Source organism: Tamandua tetradactyla, chromosome 6 (genome assembly GCF_023851605.1).
Source record: "Tamandua tetradactyla isolate mTamTet1 chromosome 6, mTamTet1.pri, whole genome shotgun sequence".
Lineage (NCBI taxonomy): Eukaryota > Metazoa > Chordata > Mammalia > Pilosa > Myrmecophagidae > Tamandua > Tamandua tetradactyla.
The window spans coordinates 125,241,700-125,253,851 of NC_135332.1; the positions used below are offsets into that span (position 1 = coordinate 125,241,700).

General features: G+C 37.8%; 1 pseudogene; it reads left to right on the forward strand.

Moving 5' to 3' along the window:
• The first annotated feature begins 9,017 nt into the window (after positions 1 to 9,017).
• On the forward strand, positions 9,018 to 10,033 carry LOC143686339 (bifunctional methylenetetrahydrofolate dehydrogenase/cyclohydrolase, mitochondrial pseudogene; annotated as a pseudogene).
• Positions 10,034 to 12,152: the final 2,119 nt, after the last annotated feature.

The window sequence follows — 12,152 nt, forward strand, 5'->3', positions numbered from 1 at the left end:
AGAAAGGAGAAATGTCTTCAACTTTTGCTCCTGGGAAATAAAATCTGGGGATTATTAGGGTGGGATAATAAAGAAAAGTTTTTATCTCTTTAAATAGCATTCCTGAGTTTGAGTTTCCCTTCAGATAAAAGTTGGTCAAGAGCCAATTCATTGGTTCAACACCAGTTCCTCCAGGTCATGGAAAAGCTCCAGAAAGACAGTCTTCTTCCTCCATGCCATCAGGTGTGGACTCCATCCTGCTATTCAAATGATTTAGTTACTGAAAAAGAATGCAAGGCAAAAATGAGAAGCATTTACTTACTTTCTCACTAGGTTTTAATTATGTATCCAAAATGGACCCAAAACATATTACCTCAAGTGGAAGTAATTTAGTTGAGCCAACTACACAGGTGAATGCATGAATGTGCTGAAATTATATTGGAAATTTTATAAATGTCAGCATATATATGCACCTCTTTTGTGGGAAAGAGTCCATATTTTTCCTCAGCTTCTCAAATGCATCCATGATCCTCAATGGTTAAGAAATGATAAAGGATTTACGGCTTTGAGAGGGTGACTGCTGTGAGGGCAAAGGACTATAAAGGTGGACTTTATAACGAACACTAGTTAGATGATATAGTCTGGTGCAGCATTGCGTAAAACAGATGCCAGAATGTACCCCAGGTAGTCTGATTCACATTGCTAATATGCATAGTCACTTAGCTACTGCAAAATATACAGAACAACATGGTGAGGTAAGTTGCATTACTTCTCAGGCATTTGGGGCAATGGACAATCTGATAACGTTAGTGGAGGTCACTTCTCCAGTAGGGTTGAGGAGTGCTCTTAAAAATGGTGGAATCTGAGTAATGTGATTTAAGGGAAGACCTCTTGATGAAATAAAATTTTTCACTCCTTTTAGGTTAGTTGAAATGATTACTTTTCTAAAACCTAGCATTGAAATGAATGAATTATGGGCACTCCTAACCTCTTAACTCTTCCCAGGTCTGTTTATTTGTGTCACTCTTGATGGTTAAGAGATTGCTGGTGTGGTTTTAATAAAGGGAAAGGGAGGGCATTGAACAAGTTCTGCATGTACTTTTAAAGTCAATTATCTTATCATTCTCTCATTTTTTCCCTCCTAGCCGTGGAATACTTAACACTGTAACATACCAACACAATGATTATTATAACCTTTAAAAGAGATTAAATAGGAAAATAATATGAAGAGAAGATTTGTAATTTCTTATCTGTGTTTGTAAAACCACTTAACAGAAAACATTGGTGGTTTATCACTTTTCATTTAAAAGAAGAAAATCAGACTGTGTTAGTATCTATTATGGTCTCAAATGTCAATGTTAATGTTATTAGAAATAAAATTATAAGTAATTATTTCCAAATAAATTGTTTTATATATGGGGAATAGAAATAGAGATTCCCTGGATAGCATATATATTAGAAATTCACTTCAAAAACAAACAAACAAACAACAAAAACAAAAGAACAACTAACCTTATCCAGAAAACCAGCTTGACTGATTGAATTTTTTCTTTTCACATGGGCAGGTTCTGGGAAATGAACCTGATTGAATTTTTTTAAAGTATTTTTGTTGATAAATCTTAACATACAAACATTCTTAACATACAAACATTCTTAACATACAAACATTCCATACATGGTGTACAATCGATGGCTCAACATCACATAGTTATGTGTATTTATCACTATGATAATGCTTTAGAACATTTGTAACATTCCAGAAATAGAAATAAAAAGAAAAAAGAAAAAAAACTCATACATACCATACCTGTTACCCCTCCCTCTCATTGACCACTAATATTTCCATCTACCCGATTTATTTTAACCTTTGTCCCCCCATTATATGTTTATTTTTTATCCATATTGTTTACTCATTTGTGGCTGATTGAATTTTGTTGGTTAATTTAATAAAGGAGACAAGGGAATTAAAAATAATATTTTGAGGTACATTTCAGTGTAATGGTATTTCTTGTTTAATAATTAAAAGCATCATTAATACAGAATGGATTTTTTTTATCAATGGCATTTAATAAGTATTTCTACATCAGAAAATACTTTTTTTTTCCAACTAACCGAAGCAAAACTTTACTATGAAACCCAAAATACTGTTAGCTTGGTTTGAGGAATACATTGTGAATGTTCTAGATCAGTGGTCAGTATTCTTTATCTGGAGAGTAAGATAGAAATATTTACAACTTTACAAAAGTAGGCTGAGAGACTTCCGGAGAAGATGGCGGCTTGGTAAGATGCGCGGGTCTTAGTTCCTCCTCCAGAAAAGCTACTAGGGAAGTAGAAATGGTACAGAACAGCTCCCGGAGCCACAACAGAGACCAAGAAGACAGCGTACCCCATTCTGGAATGGCTGACTGGCTGGGAGAACCCACTGCGGTGAGATTACCGAGGGGCACGTGCTTCCCCAGGCCGCGGCGGCAGGCGGCCGGAGTCCCTCCCTCCCTCCTTCCCGGGCCGGCTGGGAGAATTGGACAGGCGATCCCCTTAAGCCGCGGTGGCTGGTGCCCCTGCCCACGTGCGGCGCCCCGGACCAGCTGGGAGAATTGGATCGGAGATCCCCCAAGCCGCGGAGACCGGCGACTGGGGTCCTTTCCAAACACGTGGCTTCCCGGTCTGGCTGGGAATGGTGGATAGGCACTCCCCCAAGCTGCGGCGGCCGTCGCCCCCCCACCATGCTTGGCGCCCTGGGCCGGCTGGGAAATTTGGACAGGCACTCCCCCAAGCTGCGGAGGCCGGTGACCCTCCCCACGTGCAGATTCCCAGGCCGGCTGTGAGATTCAGATTGGCACTCCCCAAAGCTGCTGCGGCTGGTGACCCTCCCCTACAGCGAGAGTTTTCCAAAGTTAAAGGAGCCACAGCGTCTTTTACTGGTGGGACCCGCAGACAGACGAGCACCACGAGCGCCACTTACTGGGCAGGATAAGAAAAACAGAGCCCAGAGATTTCACAGAAAAATCTTTCAACCTGCTGGGTCCCACACCCAGGGAAATCTGATTAAATGCCCAGACGCCAGCAGAAGATAACGGATCATACTCGGAAAATTGAAGATATGGCCCAGTCAAAGGAACAAACCAATAGTTCAAATGAGATACAGGAGCTGAGACAACTAATGCTGAATATACGAACAGAAATGGAAAACCTCTTCAAAAACCAAATCAGTAAATTGAGGGAGGACATGAAGAAGACATGGGCTGAACAAAAAGAAGAAATAGAAAAACTGAAAAAACAAATCACAGAACTTATGGGAGTGAAGGACAAAGTAAAAAAGCTGGAAAAAACAATGGATACCTACAATGGTAGATTTAAAGAGACAGAAGCTAGAATTAGTGAATTGGAGGATGGAACATCTGAATTCCAAAAAGAAACAGAAACTATAGGGAAAAGAATGGAAAAATTTGAGCAGGGGATCAGGGAACTGAGTGACAATATGAAGCACACAAATATACGTGTTGTGGGTGTCCGAGAAGGAGAAGAGAAGGGAAAAGGAGGAGAAAAACTAATGGAAGAAATTATCACTGAAAATTTCCCAACTCTTATGAAAGACCTAAAATTACAGATCCAAGAAGTGCAGCGCACCCCAAAGGGAATAGACCCAAATAGGCGTTCTCCAAGACACTTATTAGTTAGAATGTCAGAGGTCAAAGAGAAAGAGAGGATCTTAAAAGCAGCAAGAGAAAAACAATCCATCACATACAAGGGAAACCCAATAAGACTATGTGTAGATTTCTCATCAGAAACCATGGAAGCTAGAAGACAGTGGGATGATATATTTAAATTACTAAAAGAGAAAAACAGCCAACCAAGACTTCTATATCCAGCAAAATTGTCCTTCAAAAATGAGGGAGAAATTAAAACATTTTCAGACAAAAAGTCACTGAGAGAATTTGTGACCAAGAGACCAGGTCTGCAAGAAATACTAAAGGGAGCACTAGAGTCAGATATGAAAAGACAGAAGAAAGAGGTATGGAGAAGAGTGTAGAAAGAAGGAAAATCAGATATGATATATATAATACAAAAGGCAAAATGGTAGAGGAAAATATTCTCCAAACAGTAATAACACTAAATATTAATGAACTGAATTCCCCAATCAAAAGGCATAGACTGGCAGAATGGATTAAAAAACAGGATCCTTCTATATGCTGTCTACAGGAAACACATCTTAGACCCAAAGATAAACATAGGTTGAAAGTGAAAGGTTGGGAAAGGATATTTCATGCAAATAACAACCAGAAAAGAGCAGGAGTGGCTATACTAATATCCAACAAATTAGACTTCAAATGTAAAACAGTTAAAAGAGACAAAGAAGGACACTATCTACTAATAAAAGGAACAATTAAACAAGAAGACATAACAATCATAAATATTTATGCATCGAACCAGAATGCCCCAAAATACATGAGGAATACACTGCAAACACGGAAAAGGGAAATAGACACATATACCATAATTGTTGGAGACTTCAATTCACCACTCTTATCAATGGACAGAACATCTAGACAGAGGATTATAAAGAAATAGAGAATTTGAATATTACTATAAATGAGCTAGACTTAACAGACATTTATAGGACATTACATCCCACAACAGCAGGATACACCTTTTTCTCAAGTGCTCATGGATCATTCTCAAAGATAGACCATATGCTGGGTCACAAAGCAAGTCTTAACAAATTTAAAAAGATTGAAATCATACACAACACTTTCTCGGATCATAAAGGAATGAAGTTGGAAATCAATAATAGGTGGAGTGCCAGAAAATTCACAAATACGTGACGGCTCAACAACACACTCTTAAACAACAAGTGGGTCAAGGAAGAAATTGCAAGAGAAATTAGTAAATATCTCGAGGCGAATGAAAACGAAAACACAACATATCAAAACCTATGGGACGCAGCAAAGGCAGTGCTAAGAGGGAAATTTATTGCCCTAAATGCCTATATCCGAAAAGAAGAAAAGGCAAAAATTCGGGAATTAACTGTCCACTTGGAAGAACTGGAGAAAGAACAGCAAACTAACCCCAAAGCAAGCAAAAGGAAAGAAATAACAAAGATTAGAGCAGAAATAAATGAAATTGAAAACATGAAAACAATGGAGAAAATCAATAAGACCAGAAGTTGGTTCTATGAGAAAATCAATAAGATTGATGGGCCCTTATCAAGATTGACAAAAAGAAGAAGAGAGAGGATGCAAATAAATAAGATCAGAAATGGAAGAGGAGACATAACCACTGACCTCACAGAAATAAAGGAGGTAATAACAGGATACTATGAACAACTTTACACTAATAAATACAACAATTTAGATGAAATGGATGGGTTCCTGGAAAGACATGAACAACCAACTTTGACTCAAGAAGAAATAGATGACCTCAACAAGTCAATCACAAGTAAAGAAATCGAATCAGTCATTCAAAAGCTTCCTAAAAAGAAAATTCCAGGACCAGATGGCTTCATATGTGAATTCTACCAAACATTCCAGAAAGAATTAGTACCAATTCTCCTCAAACTCTTCAAAAAAATCGAAGTGGAGGGAAAGTACCTAATTCATTCTATGAAGCCAACATCACCCTCATACCAAAACCAGGCTAAGATATTACAAAAAAAGAAAACTACAGACCAATCTCTCTAATGAATATAGATGCAAAAATCCTCAACAAAATTCTAGCAAATCGAATCCAACAACACATTAAAAGAATTATTCATCATGACCAAGTAGGATTCATCCCAGGTATGCAAGGATGGTTCAACATAAGAAAATCAATTAATGTAATACACCATATCAACAAATCAAAGCAGAAAAATCACATGATCATCTCAATTGATGCAGAGAAGGCATTTGACAAGATTCAACATCCTTTCCTGTTAAAAACACTTCAAAAGATAGGAATACAAGGGAACTTCCTTAAAATGATAGAGGGAATATATGAAAAACCCACAGCTAATATCATCCTCAATGGGGAAAAATTGAAAACTTTCCCTTTAAGATCAGGAACAAGACAAGGATGTCCATTATCACCAATATTATTCAACATCGTGTTGGAGGTTCTAGCCAGAGCAATTAGACAAGAAAAAGAAATACAAGGCATCAAAATTGGAAAGGAAGAAGTAAAACTATCACTGTTTGCAGACGATATGATATTATACGTCGAAAACCCGGAAAAATCCACAGCAAAACTACTAGAGCTAATAAATGAGTACAGCAAAGTAGCAGGTTACAAGATCAACATTCAAAAATCTGTACCATTTCTATACACTAGCAATGAACAAGCTGAGGAGGAAATCAAGAAACAAATCCCATTTACAATTGCAACTAAAAGAATAAAACCCCTAGGAATAAATTTAACTAAAGAGACAAAAAACCTATACAAAGAAAACTACAAAAAGCTGTTAAAAGAAATCACAGAAGACCTAAATAGATGGAAGGGCATACAGTGTTCATGGATTGGAAGACTAAATATAGTTAAGATGTCAATCCTACCTAAATTGATTTACAGATTCAATGCAATACCAACCCAAATCCCAACAACTTATTTTTCAGAAATAGAAAAACCAATAAGCAAATTTATCTGGAAGGGCAGGGTGCCCCGAATTGCTAAAAGTATCTTGAGGAAAAAAAACGAAGCTAGAGGTCTCACGCTGCCTGACTTTAAGGCATATTATGAAGCCACAGTGGTCAAAACACCATGGTATTGGCATAAAGATAGATATATCGACCAATGGAATCGAATAGAGTACTCAGATATAGACCCTTTCATCTATGGACATTTGACCTTTGATAAGGCAGTCAAGCCAACTCACCTGGGACAGAACAGTCTCTTCAACAAATGGTGCCTAGAGAACTGAATATCCATATGCAAAAGAATGAAAGGGGACCCGTATCTCACACCCTATACAAAAGTTAACTCAAAATGGATCAAAGATCTAAACATTAGGTCTAAGGCCATAAAACAGTTAGAGGAAAATGTAGGGAGATATCTTATGAATCTTACAATTGGAGGCGGTTTTATGGACCTTAAACCTAAAGCAAGAGCACTGAAGAAAGAAATAAATAAATGGGAGCTCCTCAAAATTAAACACTTTTGTGCATCAAAGAACTTCATCAAGAAAGTAGAAAGACAGCCTATACAATAGGAAACAATATTTGGAAACGACATATCAGATAAAGGTCTAGTATCCAGAATTTATAAAGAGATTGTTCAACTCAACAACAAAAAGACAGCCAACACAATTACAAAATGGGAAAAAGACTTGAACAGACACCTCTCAGAAGAGGAAATCCAAATGGCCAAAAGGCACAGGAAGAGATGCTCAATGTCCCTGGCCATTAGAGAAATGCAAATCAAAACCACAATGAGATATCATCTCACACCCACCAGAATGGCCATTATCAACAAAACAGAAAATGACAAGTGCTGGAGAGGATGCGGAGAAAGAGGCACACTTATCCACTGTTGGTGGGAATGTCAAATGGTGCAACCACTGTGGAAGGCAGTTTGGCGGTTCCTCAAAAAACTGAATATAGAATTGCCATATGAACCAGCAATACCATTGCTAGGTATCTACTCAGAGGACTTGAGGGCAAAGACACAAACAGACATTTGCACACCAATGTTTATAGCAGCATTATTTACAATTGCAAAGAGATGGAAACAGCCAAAATGTCCATCAACAGAAGAGTGGCTAAACAAACTGTGGTATATACGTACGATGGAACATTATGCAGCTTTAAGACAGAATAAACTTATGAAGCATGTAATAACATGGATGAACCTAGAGAACATTATGCTGAGTGAGTCTAGCCAAAAACTAAAGGACAAATACTGTATGGTCCCACTGATGTGAACCGACATTTGAGAATAAACTTGGAATATGTCATTGGTAACAGAGACCAGCAGGAGTTAGAAACAGGGTAAGATAATGGGTAATTGGAGCTGAAGGGATACAGACTGTGCAACAGGACTAGATACAAAAACTCAAAAATGGACAGCACACTAATACCTAATTGTAATGTAATTATGTTAAAACACTGAATGAAGCTGCATCTGAGCTATAGTTTTGTTTTTTTTTTGTTTGTTTGTGTTTTTTGTTTTTTTCTTTCTTTTTTTATTATTATTACTATTTTTATTTTTTTCTCTATATTATCATTCTATATCTTTTTCTGTTATTTTGTTAGTTCTTTTCCTAAATCGATGCAAATGTACTAAGAAATGATGATCATGCATCTATGTGATGATGTTAAGAATTACTGATTGCATATGTAGAATGGAATGATTTCTAAATGTTGTGTTAATTTCTTTTTTTCTTTAATTAATAATAATAAATAAAAAGTAGGCTGATGGCCAGATGCCAGTGGATCATGGTTTGCCCTATTCTAGCTCACTTTTCAGTTAGAGTCATCTGGAAATACGATTGATGCAGAAGACTGGGATAAAAAGTGTATGAATCTCTTTAAAGAGGTGTCTCTCCAATTTCATGTTCAGAGGACAGACTGAAAGGCAGGAAAACCGAAAGACAATTTAGCTCATGGATAGATAAACCACCTGATCCCTAAACGGAAGAATCTGGTTTATCTTGGAACTTTAAAGCTGTATTTGAGGCTGTCTGAAAATGATAACCACCTAATCTTTCAAGAACTTCCCATGTCTTCTTAGGTAAAACCATTTTTTTGGCCTATTGCATGATGATCATATGCACCATCCTATAAAAGGCATCATACCTTAGCAATTTATTTACCCCAAATCAACGGGCTTTTCCAACAATTTTTCTTTGCAAGAAAACCCACACTTCAGCCTATCAAAAGACAATTAGGAAGCCTGTTATAACCAATACTGCTGCTGGGTTTGACTCTTAAATTGCATCCTACATGAAGTGTGAATAGAGTTACGTGGATGAATCAAATGCTAAATAAATAAGTTAATAGAGAGTGGTGATTGCATAGCTGAGAAGACATTATGATATCAGTACTCTGGTGCGGGCAGCAGCCCTGGTCATGGCTGATTTCTCTCTTGTGTCCACATTGGCCTCCTGGCTGCGGTGGCCTGCACAGCGCTGCCGCCTCCACTATCGCCCCTTCTACCATTCAGCAGCTTGAAACAAATCTGTTATCGTTTCTGGAAAGAAACTTGCCCAGCAGATCAAGCAGGAAGTGTGGCAGGAGGTGGAAGAGTGGGTGGCCTAGGGCAACAGGTGGCCACAGCTGAGCGTGGTTCTGGTTGGCAAGAATCCGGCCAGTCACTACCATGTCCTCAACAAGACCTGGGCAGCCGGGAATGTGGGAATCAGCTGTGAAGCAATTTTGAAACCAGCTTCCATTTCAGAGGAAGAATTGTTGAATTTGATCAATAAACTAAATAATGCTGACAATTGTAGATGGCCTCCTTGCTCAGCTGCCTCTTCCAGAGCACACTGATTAGAGCAAGGTCAACAGTGCTCTTTCTACAGACACGGATGTTGATGGCTTTCACGTCATTAACGTAGGATGAATGTGTTTGGACCAATATTCCATACTCCCCGCTACACACCATGGGGTGTGCAGGAAATGATTAAGTGAACTGGAATTCCAACACCAGGGAAGATATAGTTGTGACTGGAAGGTCAAAGGATGTTGGAATGCCCATCACAATGTTACTCCACACAGATGGCGTGCATGAAAGTCCTGGAGGCAATGCCACCATTACAATATCTCAGCGCTATACTCCCAAACGGCTTGCAGATATTGTGATATCTGCTGCAAGCATTCCAAATCTGATCACGGCAGATAAAGGAAGGAGCGGCGGTCGTTGATGTGAATAAACAGAGTTGAAGATTCTGTAACCTCTAAGCCCAAATTGCTCAGAGATATGGATTTTGAAGTCAGAAAGAAAACCAGCTTCATAACTCTAGTGCCTGGGGGCGTCAGTCCCATGACCATGGCCATGCTGATGAAGAATACCATTACTGCCTGCAAAAAACTGCTGAGTCTTGGAGAACAGGAAGTCTAAAGAGCTTGCAGTAGCAACCAATTAACTGTTTTATCTTCTCTTTTATGAACTGCTTCCAAGCAAAACAGGCCAATAGAAATGCAACATATTTTTAAATTCTACTGAAATGGTTTAAAATGGTGCTTTGTATTTATTGAAGACTTAAATGGGTGGGTGTTTGCAGAAATAGTTTCAACCCAGGATACTCGCATATCCTCCTGGGCCATGGGACCCAAATGAAGCCCTTCTCTGGGTCCCAAGCCATTCAGCCCAGAGCATTGTCACATTGCAAATGGATGCTTAACTTTGTCAGGCCACTGCAATTGTTAAAATTTGCCTTTTCTAGGATTGCATTTTCCAAGTGCTACTCCAATAAGTGTTGACACCAAAGTAGGTTCCAAAACTTTTGAATTCAACTGGTCAAATAAAATGAAAAACATTACCAGAGAAAATTAAGGGAATGGTAAACAGAAAGAAATTGTAGCAATTGAGTAAGAAAAAAAGTTACCCAGATTTATACATGTATTCAGTGATAGCCAGATTTATCTAAATAAAACAACTGGGTGGAAAAGAAGAAAAGCTTCATGTTAATAGTATTCCTAAACTGCCATTATATGGCTTAGTCGCTAGGAAAATGTTAGAATTCTACCTGTTATTAGCTCTCATTTTCTGAATATCACCATTCAGTGAGATTTCCCTATGTTAGTTTTCTGGAATTGAAAAAGTTATGGCATAAATTATTCATATGTGTTGTCATATTTGGTTTTTTGCTATATCTTTAAATTTAATTGTTAAATTTTTACTGCTAAAGAGTATCTATATGTTTACTTTGATGTATCCTGAAATCTATTTATTTCTTTATTTATTTAAAAATATTTTTATTGACAGATCTTCACACACATACATTCCATCCATGGTGTACAATCAGTGGCTCACAGTATTATTTCATAGCTGCGTATTCATCATCATGATCACGTGCATCACTCCAAAAAAAGAAAAAAAGGAAAAAGAAAAAACTCATACATATCATACCCCCTTACCCCTTCCTCTCATTGACCACTAGTATTTCCATCTACCCAGATTATTTTACCCTTATCCTCCCCTATTTATTTTTTTATCCATATATTTTTTACTCATCTGTCCATACCCTGGATAAAAGGAGCATCAGACACAAGGTTTCCATAATCATGCAGTCACATTGTAAGTTTTATCGTTATACAGTCGTCTTCAAGAATCAAGGCTGAACAGTTTCAGGTACTTCCCTCCCAGCCATTCCAATACACCATAAACTAAATAGGGGATATCTGTATAATGCATAAGAATAACTTCTTGACTCTGAAGTCTCTCAGCTACTGAAACTTTATTTTGTCTTTTCTCTCTTCCCCTCTTTTGGAACGTCAAGAAGGCGTTCTCAATCCCTTGGTGCCGGGTCCCCTTGAAACCTATTTTTGAAAAAACAAAACTGATACAGAGTTGGGCTTGGGGATGAGGACAGCTTGTTTAAGTAGGCAACTTAAAATTTTTCCACCAAAGACACGTCTGTGGTTGATTGCTTTTCTCTTGGAATCTGTTGGTTTATATTGGCTTGAATTAATGTTGAATTTAACCAGATTTTTCTGATTAGAACTTTTTTTAATATAACACTTTGTTCTGGTATGAAAAAATAATAAAAAGATAAAGGTACTAACGTTTAAAGAGTAGAATGAAGCACTCCTTGCTAGTAACAGGTCCCCAAGGGGTCCTAAGGATATCCTGAACTTTGCAAGGTCTGGGTCAGACCTAAGACAAGAGCCCTATCTTCTTGTGGCTTCAAAATATGTGAATAATTACTAATACTTATACAGTGCTTTGAATTATATGTAGTGCATTCAAGTATATTGTTGTATTTAAGTCTTATGACAAACCTGTGAACTATTGAGGACAGGGTCTGTATTTTATTCACTGTTGTATTCTCAGTGAAACTGTGTTTGGGTATGGTCGGCACTCAGTACATTTTTGAAAAGGGACTTAGTCAAAACCACACAGCTGTGGTGTAGAAAACCTTGGGTTCAATATTGGTCTTCTGGTTCCAAATGCCCCTGTTCCTTTTATAATTTTAGCTTTCCTCTCTCCTACAGAGAAATAGCCAAATCTTTGTTATATATGTATACCCTTTATTTCAGATT